This window comes from Mobula birostris, chromosome 12 (assembly GCF_030028105.1).
Source record: "Mobula birostris isolate sMobBir1 chromosome 12, sMobBir1.hap1, whole genome shotgun sequence".
Lineage (NCBI taxonomy): Eukaryota > Metazoa > Chordata > Chondrichthyes > Myliobatiformes > Myliobatidae > Mobula > Mobula birostris.
The window spans coordinates 75,417,768-75,434,047 of NC_092381.1; the positions used below are offsets into that span (position 1 = coordinate 75,417,768).

General features: G+C 40.1%; 1 long non-coding RNA gene across 4 annotated transcripts in view; it reads left to right on the forward strand.

Moving 5' to 3' along the window:
• The window catches only part of LOC140206361 (uncharacterized), an 87,704-nt gene that overhangs the window by 65,523 nt on the left and 5,901 nt on the right, over positions 1 to 16,280 (forward strand). The window contains exon 4 of one of the 4 annotated variants that reach the window (XR_011888125.1): positions 532 to 920. The exons of the other annotated variants lie outside the window; for them this stretch is intronic. This is a non-coding gene — a long non-coding RNA (uncharacterized lncRNA). Of the gene's footprint in view, positions 1 to 531; positions 921 to 16,280 lie in introns of those variants that run through there. 4 annotated transcript variants of the gene reach the window in all.

Consider the following 16,280-nt stretch of genomic DNA (forward strand, 5'->3'; position numbering starts at 1 on the left):
ACCAGACTAATCTGCAGTTTCCAATCCGGCATATGTCTGCAGGAGTAAAGTCTCTACCAAATAAAAGGGCTTTCACTGTAACTAGCCTTGCCCATTAACCTGGCTGAGAGTTAACCTGGTTATCCTTAAGTTTAACACAGCTTTGGCTAACCTAGCATTTGGAGATACCAGTGACTGGGTGTTGTCCCACTTTCCATCATATTTACTTCTCCCTCTGACTGTCTAGAGGGCACCTTCCTCTCTCCTCTCGGTTAGTTGGTGTTTTGTCCAGGTGAATTGGAGGCTCCTGCTTAATGCTGAAGAGCCAGCAACCTCTACACCTGCTGCCTTTCTCAGCACTCATAACGTCTTCAATAATATGATGTTCAAATACGCTATAAGGATGGGGGGAAATCGGAAATGGCAATAAAGGATATCTCCTGGCAGAAAGGAAGTGTTGAGTAGTTAACTGTAGAATGAAAGAAAATGTTGGCTGGTGTGCTGGAGATTTTATTTTGATTGCACTGCAGTTTCATTTCTTTATTTCTATAGACTTCCATGGCAACTCATTGTTCCAACCACCTATGGAGGAGGGATGTTGAAGGTGGAATTCTTTACGGCCACAATGAATGCAGTCCCCTGCCCACCCAGGAGGAGGTGGATTTCTGCAGATCTGGCAGTGGGTGTTTACTGGGGAGCTGCCATTTAGAAGTATGTAGATCTGTGCATTAAATATTAGACATAGCTCACAGCTTCAGACGAAATGGGCTGCCTTGCCAGCTTGAACCTAATTAGGCACCATGCCACCAACCCACATCTACCAGTTACTCCTTAAACCCACTACAGAACTGGAGCTGTATGATGTAAAATAAATCAATCTTCCAAACAGGGAACTATTTTAAAATTCCATTTGCCAAGCATAATATAAGTTTATGGGACTAATGTGTAAAGCAGACAACTGGAACTATTCCAGAATAGTTGTTCATAATACTGTTCAACAACTTAATATTGCCTGCTCCCTTCCCTCCCTTTGTCTCCATCCCCGCCCAATCAACATTTTTATTGTGATTCAAGCCAGGAGGGCTAATGATTCAGTTTTGACTGGGCTATGTTTTATATGTATTTTAGAAACCATTTGGCATTTGAGGGTTTTTGGATATGCTTTAATTGATTGTGAAAGTCAGTCATTAATGGGTTATTACTAAAATCTTCCCAGCAAAACACCGAAGGGAAATTACATCTTTAAGCCATTATCTTGGCTGCTGCACCCTTGTCAGACCTGAACCCTGGAGTGTGAGCAGCAGTTATATTTGAACCTGATCATTAAGGAAGCTAAAATCCTCCTGTGAGTGGAGGTTTTAAAGACCCTGTGTTGGCTGGAAGGAAGCAAACAAATCAAATCCTACTGTGGTGACATAAGCACTGAGAGCTGACATCTTCTGTTATCCTCTGAGAATGAACATTAGCTTTGGAACAGTGTCAAAGTCAAACTGTTACGAGAAAATAGTACATTCACAGTTCCTGTCACCTAGGCAAGGGTCTTATAGGGCTACCTCAACCTAACACCATTTAAAAAGGTCAACATTTCCTTTAAATAAATACACTTCCAACCTTAAAAAGTGATCAGATGTTGACAACTGTTATCAATTGAGTTTCCTTGTTGTTCAGCAACATTCAGAAAGTAAATAATTATTTTAGTTTGATTTGTTGAGGAAGCCATAGTTTTAATTGTGGAGGAATAGGTTAGATCTTGAGTAATAGAGCCATTGAGGAGATGATCTGTGGACAGTTCAATGCCAGTTGAGTATAGTGAAGAGAGTGGTGTCACCTAATCAGTTGGATGGGGGAGAGTGAGTAGAAGGACACTAATGAGCAATCATTTGGCATTGGTGGAAATGCAGGGATTTCTCTTGTCATATTAGCCAATGTTCCTCCTTAATTATCCCTACAAAAAAATGGAGTGAGATGACAGTTCATAACCCAGTGCTATATATCCAACGTTTCATTCATAGCTAATTTCTAAATGTGTTGGATTGGAAAAAAAGGATGCAGGGAATATCACTGACATCTGTTACTTATTTTCCATTGTTTGTAAAGACCTTTGGTGGAAAGTACAAGTTCCATGGAGTAGTTTTGTCAATGGCAAGAAGATATTTTCAAAGTATCCCTGAGTCTTTCCCACCCAATTCTCTTCTATTACTGTTCAGGGAGCATTGTGGTCATATCAATGACATTTAAACATTTCTTTTTTGTTACTTTACAAATAAAATTGAATTTTCTCCTGACATCAGCAATCTTGAACAGCAAGCAGATATTTGTCACTATACAGAAATACTTAAAACACTGGAAATGCTTTCAATGCATTTTGTTTATTACAGCAGTGGTTTGAGTCTTCAGTAAACCACTAAAATTTCTTGTGTGTAGGTCAGCATAACCTTAGTCCATGTTCTGAAAGTTACAGTATAGCAAGCCATACACTGTGCACAAACTATATGAGTAGAAAACTTAAGCCATTTCCTCATCTCCAAAATGGGCTCAAACATCTTAACTGGTATAAGTTCAATCCTTTGGAGTTCATAAATTGCTTTAAAAAGATCTTATGATCCATACACTACACATATGCCTGCAACACACACATTTAGCATCTTGCAACAGAAGAAAGTGTAGTTACACAAAAGTTAATAGAAGACCTTGCATAAAGTTGTCAAACTGCCATGTATATTACAAATTCATCTCACTTTATTCTTCTGACCTTCATCCAAATGGGTTCAACAACTTTTTCTCTGCTACTCAGTTTGAGTTTCAAAATAGCCTAAGCTTTTTTTCCCTGTACTTATCCGGGAAAAGAAGCTCATTGAATTTGCTTGCTGAAAATGCATGGAAATTACAACTATTTAAACAGTTGCCAACATAAAACCAAGAACCTGACGAGGTCACGCTAACCTACTTTACCATAAACAGGCTGTAATCATGCAAAACAGCATAATTTGCATGTGCTGTGGTCACCCTGTATGCCATCTAGCCACAGAGGCCGTCTGGAGAAAACTGCAGTGGGTTAAATATTCTATGTGGATTCTGCCTTTTGTGAATACTTTTTAAATACTTTGTTTCAACGTCTGTATGATTAATCATCTGTGTCCCTTGTGCAGGTTCCAGACTTCTATTCACAGGCAATGCAGTGTATTAGTAAAAAAACATACATTTGAACAGGAATTTCTTTGTAAGGTGTATTTCTTGCTGTCACCATTGTTCATTTAATTGCCTTCACTCCCAACCTTTCCATTCTTAAAGGTTGATTTTTTTTCCCCTTGGTGGTGGGAGTTAAAGGTGTGGGGGAAGGGAGCATTGAGGAAAAATGTCTTTCAATGAAAACAATCAATCATTACCTCCTCACATTGTTACGGCCATACTGACTGTAATGGCAGGGGAAGGGGATTTTTTTTTTGCAAGAAAACAGATTTAAAATGTTTCTGAAATTATTTATTCAACCGGAATGTTCTTCGTGAGCTCATGGCTCTGAATTCTTGCCTTTTTTTTGCAGATTTAACTGATTCAACTTTCTTTGTGTCAGAAAAGTGCAGAAGAATTACAGAAGGCAAAAAAAAACCTCTTTGGCTTTTATTTTTCTTTCCTCACTTTAAATTATGTTTACTGGTGGCTTCAGGGAACATTCAACGCTGTCGGTGAGTTTGATGCTATTGGAGGAACCATCGACCGTTGATTGTACCTTGTAGCCAGCCTCCTCCAACTGCTTTTGGGCTAGTTTAGGCCACGGAGATCGATCTGAAAACTATTATCTGCTTATTATGACGGATGCTAACATGATCATTACAGATAATTCCAGGGAATGTGGAAAACAAGTTCCTGCAAAGGTCACAATCAACATTCATTGCTGTCGGTGGGTTGAACTCTATGGTAAAGCTCGCTGAACAATGAATGCAACTGCGGCCCAGACTTTAGCAACGGTACCAACAGAATCTACATTGAACAAGACAGAGCTGAGATAGGTTATAATCCATGAATGACCGTTACTTATTCAGAATTACTACGAGCCATGTAGTAATAAAACTTTCATTTCGAATTGGTCAGTGTACTTAACATACTTTGTAGCTTTAACATTGAAACTGATTTTAACAAATATACTGCTGTGACTTCCTGAAAGCCTTGGTCTGTGTGATTGAGATATTTTTATCAGTTAGAAAGTGGCAATTGCGAAAAAAAAAAATACCCTGAAGTACAGGCACGTTGTGAAACTGATCGAATGAACATTCTTTCCAAATCTTTCGCCACTGAAAAAGATAAGAATTCTTGATTGTTATGAAACAGGTGTCACTAAGTGAGGTACTTTTTGCCAGACAGCTGTACAAAAGGCTGAACCAGCCTAGTGCAAAAACAAAGGTTCAGTTCGGCATCTGAACAAAATCAAGTATCAACCCAGAGGATTGGTAAAAGATACATTAGGGTTGTAAACTCAGCCAGCTCCATCAGGCACTAGCCTCCCCACCGTTGAGGACATTTTTAGAAAGTGATGCCTCAAGTAGTGATATCCATCATTACGAACTCTTACCATCCAGGACATGTCCTCTTCTCATTTCTACCACCAGGGAGGAGGTACAGGAGACACATTCAACATTTTAGGAACATTTTCTTCCCCTCTGCCATCGGATTTCTGAGTAGTTCATGAACCCATGACCACGACCTCTGATTTTCTCCTGCATGGGCTGCGTGCGCAGTCTGCTCTGGTGCTTGACTGCCCTGCTAGTCCATTTCAAACTGAATCGTCAAGTTAGCTGATAACACAACAGTGGCTGGCCTCATCAACAACATTAATAATACAACATACGGAGAGGAGGTAGAGAGGCCGGTAGAATGGGGTGAGCACAACAACTTGAGTCTCAGCATGGATAAGACCAAAGGGATGACTGTCAACTTTAGGAAGCTGCAGGCTGACCATTCCTCACAGCGCATACACAGCTCCTCCACAGAGAGAATTAGGAGCACTAAGTTTCAGGGAATGCACATAATGGACAATCCCAGTTGGTTGGTCAAAGCCACCGCTTTGGTCAAGGAAGTACAGCCGCATCTCCATTTCCTGAGGAGTTTGAGGCAAGTAAGCCTCCTCCACCCACTCCATCCCCCGCATTATAACCAATTTCTACAGGAGCACCATCGAGAGTGCCTGACCAGCTGCATCACTGTCTGGTACAGGAATTGTAAGGCATCTGATTGCAAGTTCCAACATGGCTTTGCAAGAACTTCTGAGAGGATCACTGGGGTCTCTCTCCCATCCATCAGAGATATTCATCAGGAGCACTGTCAGTGTAGGGCCCTTAGCATTATCAATAATCCTTCCCATCCGTTCAACAATCCCTGACCCCCTACCCTTAAGCAAGAGGTCCCGTAGCAATCAGGACAAGAACTGTTAGGATGGGAAATGGCTTCTTCCCCCCCCCCACCCCACCCCACCCCCAGGCTATAAGAGCACTGAACTCTCTGCCAGCACCCAGGTCTCGTCACGCATGAAGCGCCAGTAGCACTACGTTGTTTATTTAAAGCTTGCGTCACAAAATGCACCTTATTATTTGTGGTAATATTATTGTATGTGTTAACTGTGTGAGTTATACGTTGTACTGTGCACCTTGATACAGAGGAATGTTGTTTCGTTTGATTGCATACCTGTGTATGTTTGAATGACAATAAATTTGAACTTAATGCACTACTTATGGTTTATATTTCTTTTTGCCACTTAGTTATTTTTTAGGTATCACACTACTGCCGCTGCAAAACAACAAATTTTGTGACATATGTCAAATAAACCTGATTCTGATTTTGTATCTGATTAATTGGTCCTTGTTAAAGATCAGAAAGGCTTCAAACCAGCTGGGGTTTGGACCATTTGGAATTTTCTTTTCGCTCATTTCCTGCGGAACTTGTTGGGAACAAATAGTATTGAATTCAGCTGCTCTGTCTGGCTTGGCCTCAACTCAATTAGTTCCCCTATTGCTGCAGTAATGTCATATAATATCAAACAACCATCACCAGTATCTCTGAGTCCCAGCTCACTTTGCAAAGTATAACACCATATATTTCACCAAGTGCTTTCTTTCACTCCACTGTATATTTTTGGGTGATAAAAATGTAACACAAAATAAAGTTTGGATCTGCCTTGGTTGAAAAGTGTTTCAAAGGTTTAAAGGTCCAATTTAATGTCAGAGAAATGTATACAATATACATCCTGAAATGCTTTTTCTTCGCAACCATCCACGAAAACAGAGGTGTCCTGAAGAATGAACAATAGTTAAATGTTAGAAGCCCAAAGTCCTGCCCAGCTCCCCTCCCTCCTGTGCGTAAGCAGCAGCAAGCAATAATCCCCCTCCCCCCCCCCCACCGGCAGCAAAAAAGCATCAGTATCCACCACCAAGCGCTCAAGCGTGAGCAAAGCAATATCAAAGGCACAGACTTGCAGTTACCCCAAAGACCACATTGTTCACCTGGCATTCGACGTACCACAGGCTCTCTCTTCCCCCTAATAAGGGAGAAGATGGTATGTCTGTTTTAAGGCTCTTTATACTACACATAATGGTACTTGTTAATGGGGTAGATAAAATAACTTGCCATAAACTTCATTGAGTAAGTAAACTGATAAAGACATTAACTGGAATAATTCTAGGGGCTATTTAAAGTGTCATGTTGTACTTATGGTCATTCATTAGAGCATATTCTGCACAATTTTTGCTGGAGATATAAAGATATAATCTCTCTAAATCCAAAATCTATTCATTTAGTTTTCCTTTAATGACAACTAAATTCTGCACGAAATTGCCTGCAATTGATTTTCTTTTTCTCAATCCCTAACACAGTACTCAAACATTTGCTGTTGGCTTAAAAGCACTTTGTAATATGCCAAGTCATGAAAAGTGCTTTACAATAAACTCCTTTTATAGTCTGTCAAGCCAGTAGTGTTCATTTTATTACCTCCCCACTGTTCAAGGTCATGAAACTATCTTAAATTCATTTAATGCCCCAAAAAAGATTTGTTATAAGCATCAGGCATTTAAGGTAAGTCATAGAACACTACAGCACAGAAAAAAGCCATACACCCATCTAGTCCATGCTGAACTGTGGCATTGACCTGCGTCTGGACCTTAGCCCTCCAGACCCCTCCCATCCACTTACCTATCCAAATTTCTCTCAAGTGTTGAAATCAAACATGCATCCACCCCTTCCACTAGCAGCTTGCTCCACACTCACCACAATCTGAGTGAAGGAAGTTCTCCCTTACGTTCCCTTTAAACATTTCACCTTAACCCATAACGTGCTGGGCACATGGCCAAGTGGTTAAGGCGTTTGTCTAGTTACCTCAAGGGTGCTAGTTTGAGCCTCAGCTGTGGCTGCATGTTTGTGCCCTTGAGCAAGGCACTTAATGGCATATTGCTCTAGTCTGTGCGAGGAGTAGCGCCCCACACAGACTTCCAATCTGCGCCTTGTAAGACATGAAAATGCCCGACGCATGCCTCTCATGGTCTGAGTCGAGGTTCCCTCCCTCCCCCGCCCCCCATAACCTCTAATTGTAATCTCACCCAACCTCAGTGGAAAAAGTTTGCTTGCATGTACCCTAACAAGACTCCTCATAATTTTGTATCATCATCATCAGGTGCCGTGCACAGTTTGAGCTTTAAATGCCATGGCCCACACATTCCTGTTTCGGGTCAAGTGGATTAATTCATTGGTACTCATTTCCAGTTCTCTGGCTGCTGTCTCCATTGTCATTTGTCTTTGTCTTCCTCTTGCTTTCTTCCCTTCAATTTTTCCCATAATTACTGTGCATTCGAACTCCTCATTCCTAATCACATGTCCAACGAAGTTACGTTGCCTTTTCTTGATCTCATACATTATTTCTCTTTTTGTGTTTGCTCTGTTCATGACATCCTCGTTAGAGATTCATTTCGTCCATGATATTCTTTGCATCCTCCTCAAAAACCACATTTCTGCTGCTTCAATTCATTTCCTCATGTTACTAGATATTGTTACATAATTTTGTATACCTATATCAAATCTCCCCTCATTGTCCTACGCTCTGGAGAATAAAATCCTAACCTAGCCAACCTTTCTCTATAACTCAGGTCCTCAAGTCCTGGCAACATCCCTGGAAATCTTCTCTGCACTATTTCAATCTTATTGACATTTTTCCTGTGGGTAGGTGACCAAAACTGCATACAATACTGCAAATTAGGCCTCACTAATATACATAACATCCCACCTCCTATACTCAATACTTTGATTTATGAAAGCCAATGTGCCAAAAGCTTTTTTATGACCCTATCTACCTGAGGTGCCAGTTTGAAGAAATGAGGGATCTGTATTACCAGATCCTACCCCACTCCTCAGTGCCCTACCGCTCACCGTGTAAGTCTTACCCAGTTGGTCCTACTTATGTGCAACATCTCATTTGTCTGCATTAAATTCCATCTGCCATTTTTCTAGCTGGTCCAGTTCCCACTATAAGCTTTGATAGTCTCCCTTATTGTCTACTACACCCCAATCTTGGTGTCATCCGCAAATTTGCTGATCCATTTTATTACATTATCATCCAGTTTTTTGATAAAGATGACAAACAACACCACACTCAGCAATGATCCATGAGGCACACTACTAGTCACAAGCCTCAAGTCAGAGACGCAACCATCTACTATCACTCTCCGGCATCTAATCCATTTTACTACCTTATCTCGAATGCCAAGTGACTGAACATTCTTTGCCTACCTTCCATGCAGGACCTTGCTGAAGTATGAGCTCCCATAAAAAAAATCTCACTTCACCTACAAGAAATCTATAGACCCCAAGGATTTTATGTGTTAAATAAAGAGGGGAGAGATTGAGGAAGGATGTATTTGTTCTTCCTGACCTTATTTTGCATTTATTTCCCTTTGTGGAAATCATTTTCAGGATCACAATTCTTATAAAACAGGTATGAAGAAGGAATGCTAAATAGCACATGAACTGCCTATCTCCTATTTTAATGACAACTTGAATTTTTTTAAAAAGATTTTGAATGATCAGTCAGAATCTGGAATAAATTACTGATTTTGGTTCATGTCATGAAAGTATGACTTTAAGACTGACTTTTTATTTCATTCCTCAGAGCAAAAGTGAGTTTAAAATAGAATGCACTTAGTAAATCCAAGCCTGATGCTCGACATCCTTTCAAATTATAGATAATCTCGTTAGTTTGCCTCATCTTGTCCTAATGGCCAGATTCTTATTTCTTTTGGGGAATGGGAATGCTGACCAACTTTCAACTCATTTATTATCCTGTTTAACACCTCCATTCCAGACTTAGGGAACCATGTTCAGATCCCTTAGATGCGACAAAGAAATACAAAGTCAGTGACATTTTAAATCATGTTACTTTTGCTGGTTTTAGATCAGCTAACAATAATAATATTTAGGATTATTCCACCGCACTGCATTGGTAAAAACTACTCCATTAGATATTTTAAATGTTACAGAAAATCAATACTGTCTTAATTTTAGTTTTAGGAAAATAAGATTATTTGCTCACTGTGTTCTTTATGCAGACTTACTTTATCTCAAGTGTTTTAATTATAATTTCCATTTTTTTGAAACGTATATTTTTCAACAGCTATTGAATATATTTGTTTACTTACATTGTACCCTGCTAACAGTTTAACAACTCACCACTGAAAACAATCACTGGGGTGTAATTACTTGCCTTTGCTATTACAGAAAAGTAATCCAGAACATTTGAGACAGACATACCCATCTTAGATGCTACAATTAAACTCATACCAGCATAATTTTCAATCTCTACTTTGAATCATCCTAAAGCATGACATACAATGTGTACAGTTCAGTTAAATTTGAACATTAGCAGCAGGGATTCTTTGGTATTACTTGGGAATTTTCCATGAATTGATGATAGAATAGATCACACCAGAGTCCCTAAAAAAAATTAGATTGGTTTTTATTTGTCACATGTACATCTACCTACAGTGAAAAATGTCATTTACATTAAATCAAATCAGTAAGGATTACACTGGGCAGCCCACAGGTGTTGCCACACTTCCAGTGTCAAAATAGCATGCCCATGACTCACAAACCATAACTGGTGCTCTTTGGAATATGTGAGAAAGCCAGAGCATCTAGAAGACACCCACACAGTCACAGAGAGAACATTCAAACTCCTTACACAAAGTAGTGGAAATTAACCCTGATCAATGATCACTAGTGTTGTAATAGCATTACGCTAACATGCTGATGTGGTCCAGAGATACAAACTGGTTAGATCTAATTTATATTTGCCCTGTTAAATATTTGGACTGGCAGCCTATTGTCACTACACTACATTGAGGCATAGCTATTTTGTAGATGTGAAATATTAATTACTTAAACATCCTATTTTCTAGTACAACGGAAGTAATTGAGAAATCAGCACAAGGCTACAGCAACCCAGTGTTGTTGATTTAGTTCAAATGCAGCAGCAACATTTGTCCCAGGAGTAGACATGTTTAATTTGAGAGAGTCTTCAAAGTGAATTCAAAAAGCAGCATGAGAAAACTTGACGTATTAATTAGAGTATCTCTGAATTTCTTATGAAGACAGCAAGTGTAATTTTCATCTAAAAACAAACCTCCTGAAAATAATAGCAGGTAACACTTTGGACATCATGGTTTGATGTGAAATAATATCAAAAGAAATGAATTCATCATTTGGGGGTATTCTTTCTGAAAATTTCCTGCTCTACAGGCATTTCCCTATCTACATACTCCTTGAACAACAGTAACTTTGAATTGGTTTTAGACTACATTAAGCTGGAAGTTTTGTGGTCCTATGGAGACAGACTACCTTAAAAAAGCTCAATTAACAGCCTACTTAAGGAGCATGTCATTCAAATTATTGTGCGTAATTGAACAGAATATCTGCTAACTAATTTTTCTTTTAGAAATATTCTATAAAAAGTGTTGAATAGGTATAATTTGCAGTTTGTCAGAACACTCGAGTGTCAGGTCTAATTAATGCCAGGATTATTGATGCTTACCCACTGTTAAACGACAATATTGTAGAGTTTGTCTCCACAGTGGCTGACAGCAAATGTACAGTTATTGATGGAACCGACATCCTTTTCTTGGAAATCAGTAAGTTTATTTCATGTTACCTGCAACATCAAATTTTCAGGAACAACCTGATGGAATTCTGTACCTCTTACTGTGGATGGCTGTGCAAGTATCCAGCGAATGTGGAGCTTGCCTAGTTTCTGCTGATAAGCTGCAGAATTCCAAGTCCCGATGAAGTGTCTCAGCCCAAAACATTGACTGTTTATTCCTCTCCATAGATGTTGCCTGACCTGTTGAGCTCCTTCAGCACTTTGTATGTGTTACTTCAGAATCCTAAGTCAGTCTTGCATCAAATCCGAGAATTCACTGCACTAGTTTTCATTATATGTATTTTTATTTCTGATTTGAAGGTGTAGTAAACCATAGGAGGCAGCCCAGCCAACTTATCACAATGTCACAAATCTAGAAAATTGTCATTCTCCAAAAAGAATCATCTTAAGGAAGGCAATTTATAATGAGTTATTGTATTATTCATTCTACATCTAACCAGAAACAGGTAGATTTTTTTGGGCATGTAACCTATCATTACAAAGATCAAAAGTGGAGTAACCAGTAGAGCAGTGATTGCATGCTCCAAGGGTTTTGATACATGGAATGTAGTTTCTAAATGCTTCGGTGAGCTGGTAGATAATGCAGTGGATGCTGTTTATTGTAATTTACAATTGCTCTACAATAACAACAGTGCAATCTTCCAAGCAGTAGAATATTTAAATAATTTTACCACACACAATTCCAGGAGGATATTTATTCAAATGCCAACAGAATTATGTAAATTTAGTGCAAATTATATCTGAATATTTGTGTGTAAAACCTGAAGTTTCCAACGTGCATTTGTCAAGTAATACTTAGTACATACAGAAACAATGAAGAATATGGACTACAACAGTGGCAGTAATGTTTACAGGCTAGGAATAAACTAGAAGTACTTGGCAATCATTGCTATCTGTTGGATGTTGTGAATAAGCTCTGTGCTCCAAAGAGTGGCTACGTCAGGGGGGCACATTTATGGAGTGTGCTGATGCAAACAAATCTCAGCCCCTACCACAGAATCAACATTTGTCTCCAGTAACAACAAACAATCAGGCGGTTTGTCCACATACAATGCTGATTCGATGCCTGCACTGTTATTTTGGGACATTGTGCTCCAGACAATGCCTGTTCTTGTCCCGGCCTAGTTAAAACCCCATTCAGCAGCAGGAAGGATGCATCCCACCTAGGCCCACACACACTCCTATTTAAAAGAGTTCATCAAGATCAGTTTGTGGGTTTTGTTTTGCTGTCGCTATGATTCTACAAGCATTTGGTGTTTTATAAGTTAGTTCAAATTGCAGGAGCCTATAGAAAGGGGAGGGGTATGTCGACTCAGACCATGAGAGGCCTGCATCAGGCATTTTCATGGAAGAGATATGCTATGTACTGCAGAACCAATGAAGTCAAGTTTTCTGCACAATCTACATGCTTCCAGACATAGGGAAGAGAGTGGGCATTCTTCTTTGAATGCAACATGATTTCACGAATAAGAGGCATCAGCTATTGCAGCGTGAAGCAGAGGAGGGCGAGAGGACTCACTGTCAGACTGCTTTATCCACCTAAGGTACTCAGGATCATTTCTCTTCTTCAAACCCAATAAGATTGTGAGGTGCCCGTTGTAGCAAGGACATCCTTGCTGGAATATGTCATTTGTTGCAGCCACAACTTCCAGTTTTAGAGCAAGGCAAGGACCAACTTGCTAGGATGACATGAATTACTTGGAAGAGGCTGTCACTCTGGAGTAGGGCTGTACAGCAGACATCCCACCTCTCCCGGAAGTTCCGGGAGTCTCCCGCATATTGATAGTGGCTCCCTGACGCCCGCAATTGTATACAATATCCTGGAAATCGATTCTTTTGAGACCGAGCAAGTGAGAGAGTGTGAGAGAGCAAGCGAGAGAGAGAGAGCGCGAGAGAGAGAGAGCACTATGGCAGGGTGTTCCAAAAAAAGAAAATATAAAACGTACATCACCCCAGACTACACTAAAGTGTACCCCTGCCTAATAGGGGTCAAAAATAATGACAGTGTTGCTCTCTGCACTGTTTGCAACAGGAACTTTTCTATTGCCCATGGTGGGTTAAGACCGTAAAAGACATGCTGAGGTGAGTTTAACAGGTGTTATTTGTTCATTAGCATAGCTAACATTACTTAAACTAGCTGGCTAGCTGCTAACGTGCTACTCTATTGCAGACATCCCACCTCTCCCGGAAGTTCCGGGAGTCTCCTGCAAATTGATGGTGCTACCTCCCTGAAATGAGTTTTTGCAGGGTGGGATGTCTGGTACAACCACTCTAGAAGTGCAGATAGCCCTGTCTACAACCCTGAGAACCATCAGAAACAGTGTCACACCATCATCTCTCAAGACGTACAGATGCCGATGATGATTACTCCAGCGCATACGTGGACAACAGGCACATTACAAATAGGATGACATCTGATGGAGCAGATTATTGGCATGCTGCAACAACATCTCTTTCAACAATCAAATTTAGATTTATAGAGCACCTTTCCCAATCTCAGCATGTTCCTACAGTGCTCCATAACGAAGTACTTGAGATAAGTGGCCACTATCATAGAGAAGAAGTGCTATAAAGCTCAGAGGAACATGGTGGTCTGCCATGTGCTCCAAACATGGACACCAAGGACAGGCAGTTCATGCCATCAGTGTTGATGGTCACAGAGAGGAGGAAACCCTGATAAGTACATAGTGCTCACATCTGCTACTCAGAATCAGAATCAGGTTCATTATCACTGGCATGTGATGTGAAATCTGTGAACTTAGCAGCAGCAGTTCAATGCAATACATAATCTAGCAGAGAGAGAAAAAATAATAAAATAAAACATAAAGAAACAAGTAAATCAATTACGTATATTGAATAGATTTTAAAAAGATGTTTTATTTCTCTGTACTGTTGGTTGAGAGGAGTGGAGTTGTCGACACTAAGTTTTTCTTCTTTCCCATTTTCAAGTTGTTAGTATTGCCCAAGTCTTTTAGTTTAGTTGACTAATTCTGTTTAGTTTAGTTTTTGGGGATTGGGTTTGGTTTTTTTTCTATTTTTTTCTTTTTCATGATTTTTTTTCAGTTTTTTTTTGCTTTGTATTATTCATTGTTATTCTACATGATTGGAAGCTTCATCAATTTATGCTATTTGGTTTTACAATCTCATTTTAAGTGTAACAATGTATCTCCTACTAGTATGTTTGCTTTATGTTCTCATTCTATGAAATTAATAAAAAGATTGAAAAGATGTGCAAAAACAGAAATACTGTATATTACAAAAAGTGAGGTAGTGTCCAAAGCTTCAATATCCATTTAGGACACTGTTGAGTGAATCAATAACTACAAATGCTCACATCTTTAATTCCCTATCCAACAGATGTTCACATCTTCACTTGGTCACTACCAGCGTCTGACCACAGTGCAAACAGAAAAAAAAATCATCAAATGAACATAGCCAGTTTATGTTACTAATCCAATCATACCACATGTTTGTAGCTATCAACTCATTGTACAGAACTTGTACATATTTTAGTGCCTTTACCTATTCCAGCTCCCCTAACACCATGCTATCCAGTGACTGTGGCAAAGAGGGTCCCAAACTGCTGGGTCGCAAATAGAATAGAGGGTGGTGCAGTGGCACATCTAGTAAAGCTGTTGCCTCATAGCCTCAGTCACTTGGGGTTCAATCCTGACCTCGCTGTTCTCTGTGTGGAGTCTGCATGTTCTCATTTTGACTTAGTAAGAACGGCCCCCACCCCAATGTGTTCCCATTTCCTTCCACATTCCAAAGAGGAGCTGGCTTTCGGCTGACTGGCCTCAGTAGATATTGCAAGTAGTAGAAGCTGGGGAATGTGGGGGGAATAAATTGGGATTAGTGTAATGGGTGCTGGAGGGCCAGTGTGGATGGCAGGCCAGAGGACCTAAGTCCATGTCCTAGGACTCTGTAATGGATACCCTCAAATCACCCTGGTCCTGGCTGGCTCTGTATGTTGATCTACCACTATCCGGCCTGCTGGCAGTTCTTAAGGCATTCGAAAAGGAGAAAGCAGAAGAATAACTGGCAAATGGCAGGGTGTGGCCACTAGCACTTCCTGAGTGGTTGTTAGATGATGTGGTCATGGCTGAATACCCACTAGGTACACACGTGCAAGTAAAGCTTGCAGCAGTGTTGAGATGTGAGGTTAAGATATACAAGGACATTCTGATGGGGCTGTGGTGACTGAGCAGTTAACGAGGCTCCCGGTGATCATGTATGACATTCAACGATATGCCTTGACCTCATTTGTGAGCTCAGTTGCATTCTTGCAGCATTGTGACTAGTTTTGAAGAGAATGAATGACCTGCTTGCACTGCCTTCTGACACTGTTTGAGGACCTCGTGCAGACTATAGGAACTCTCTCTTACTTCCAAGATTTCCAGTGCAACACCCATAAACACAGCTATGGAACAGTTCTTCCAATTTTGTCTCAAGACCCTCAGATGCTAAAGACAGCTCGACAACAGAATTCTGTTTGTTTACTAGTTCAATCATCACTGTTATTGATAACAAATCGTTATTCCAGATTAATGGATTTAAATTTGATCATACTCTCCAGATTAGACCATAAAACATAGGAACAGAATTAGGCCATTCGGCCCATTGAGTCTCCTCCACCATTGAATCCTGCCTCAACCCTGCTCTCCTGCCATGTCCTCATAACCTTTGACGCCCATACTAATCAAGAACCTATAAACCTCTGCTTTAAATAGCCCAATGATTTGGCCTCCACAGCTGCCTATGGCAATGAATTCCATAGATTCACCACCCTTTCGCAGAAGAAATTCCTCCTCAACTCTGCTCTAAAGGAACATCCTAGTATTCTGAGGCTGTATGCTCTGGTTCTAGATTCTCCCACTAATGGAAGCACAGTCAACATGACCACTCAGACTAGGCCTTTCAATATTCAATAGGTTTTAAAGAGATACCCCACCCCCATTCTCCTAAACTCCAGTGACTACAGGCCCAGAGCTATCAAATGCTCCTCATACATTAACCATTTCACTCTCAGGATCATTCTCATAAACCTCCTCTGGATCGTCTCCAATGCCAGCACATCCCTTCTTAGATACAGGGTCTAAAAATATTCACAATACTG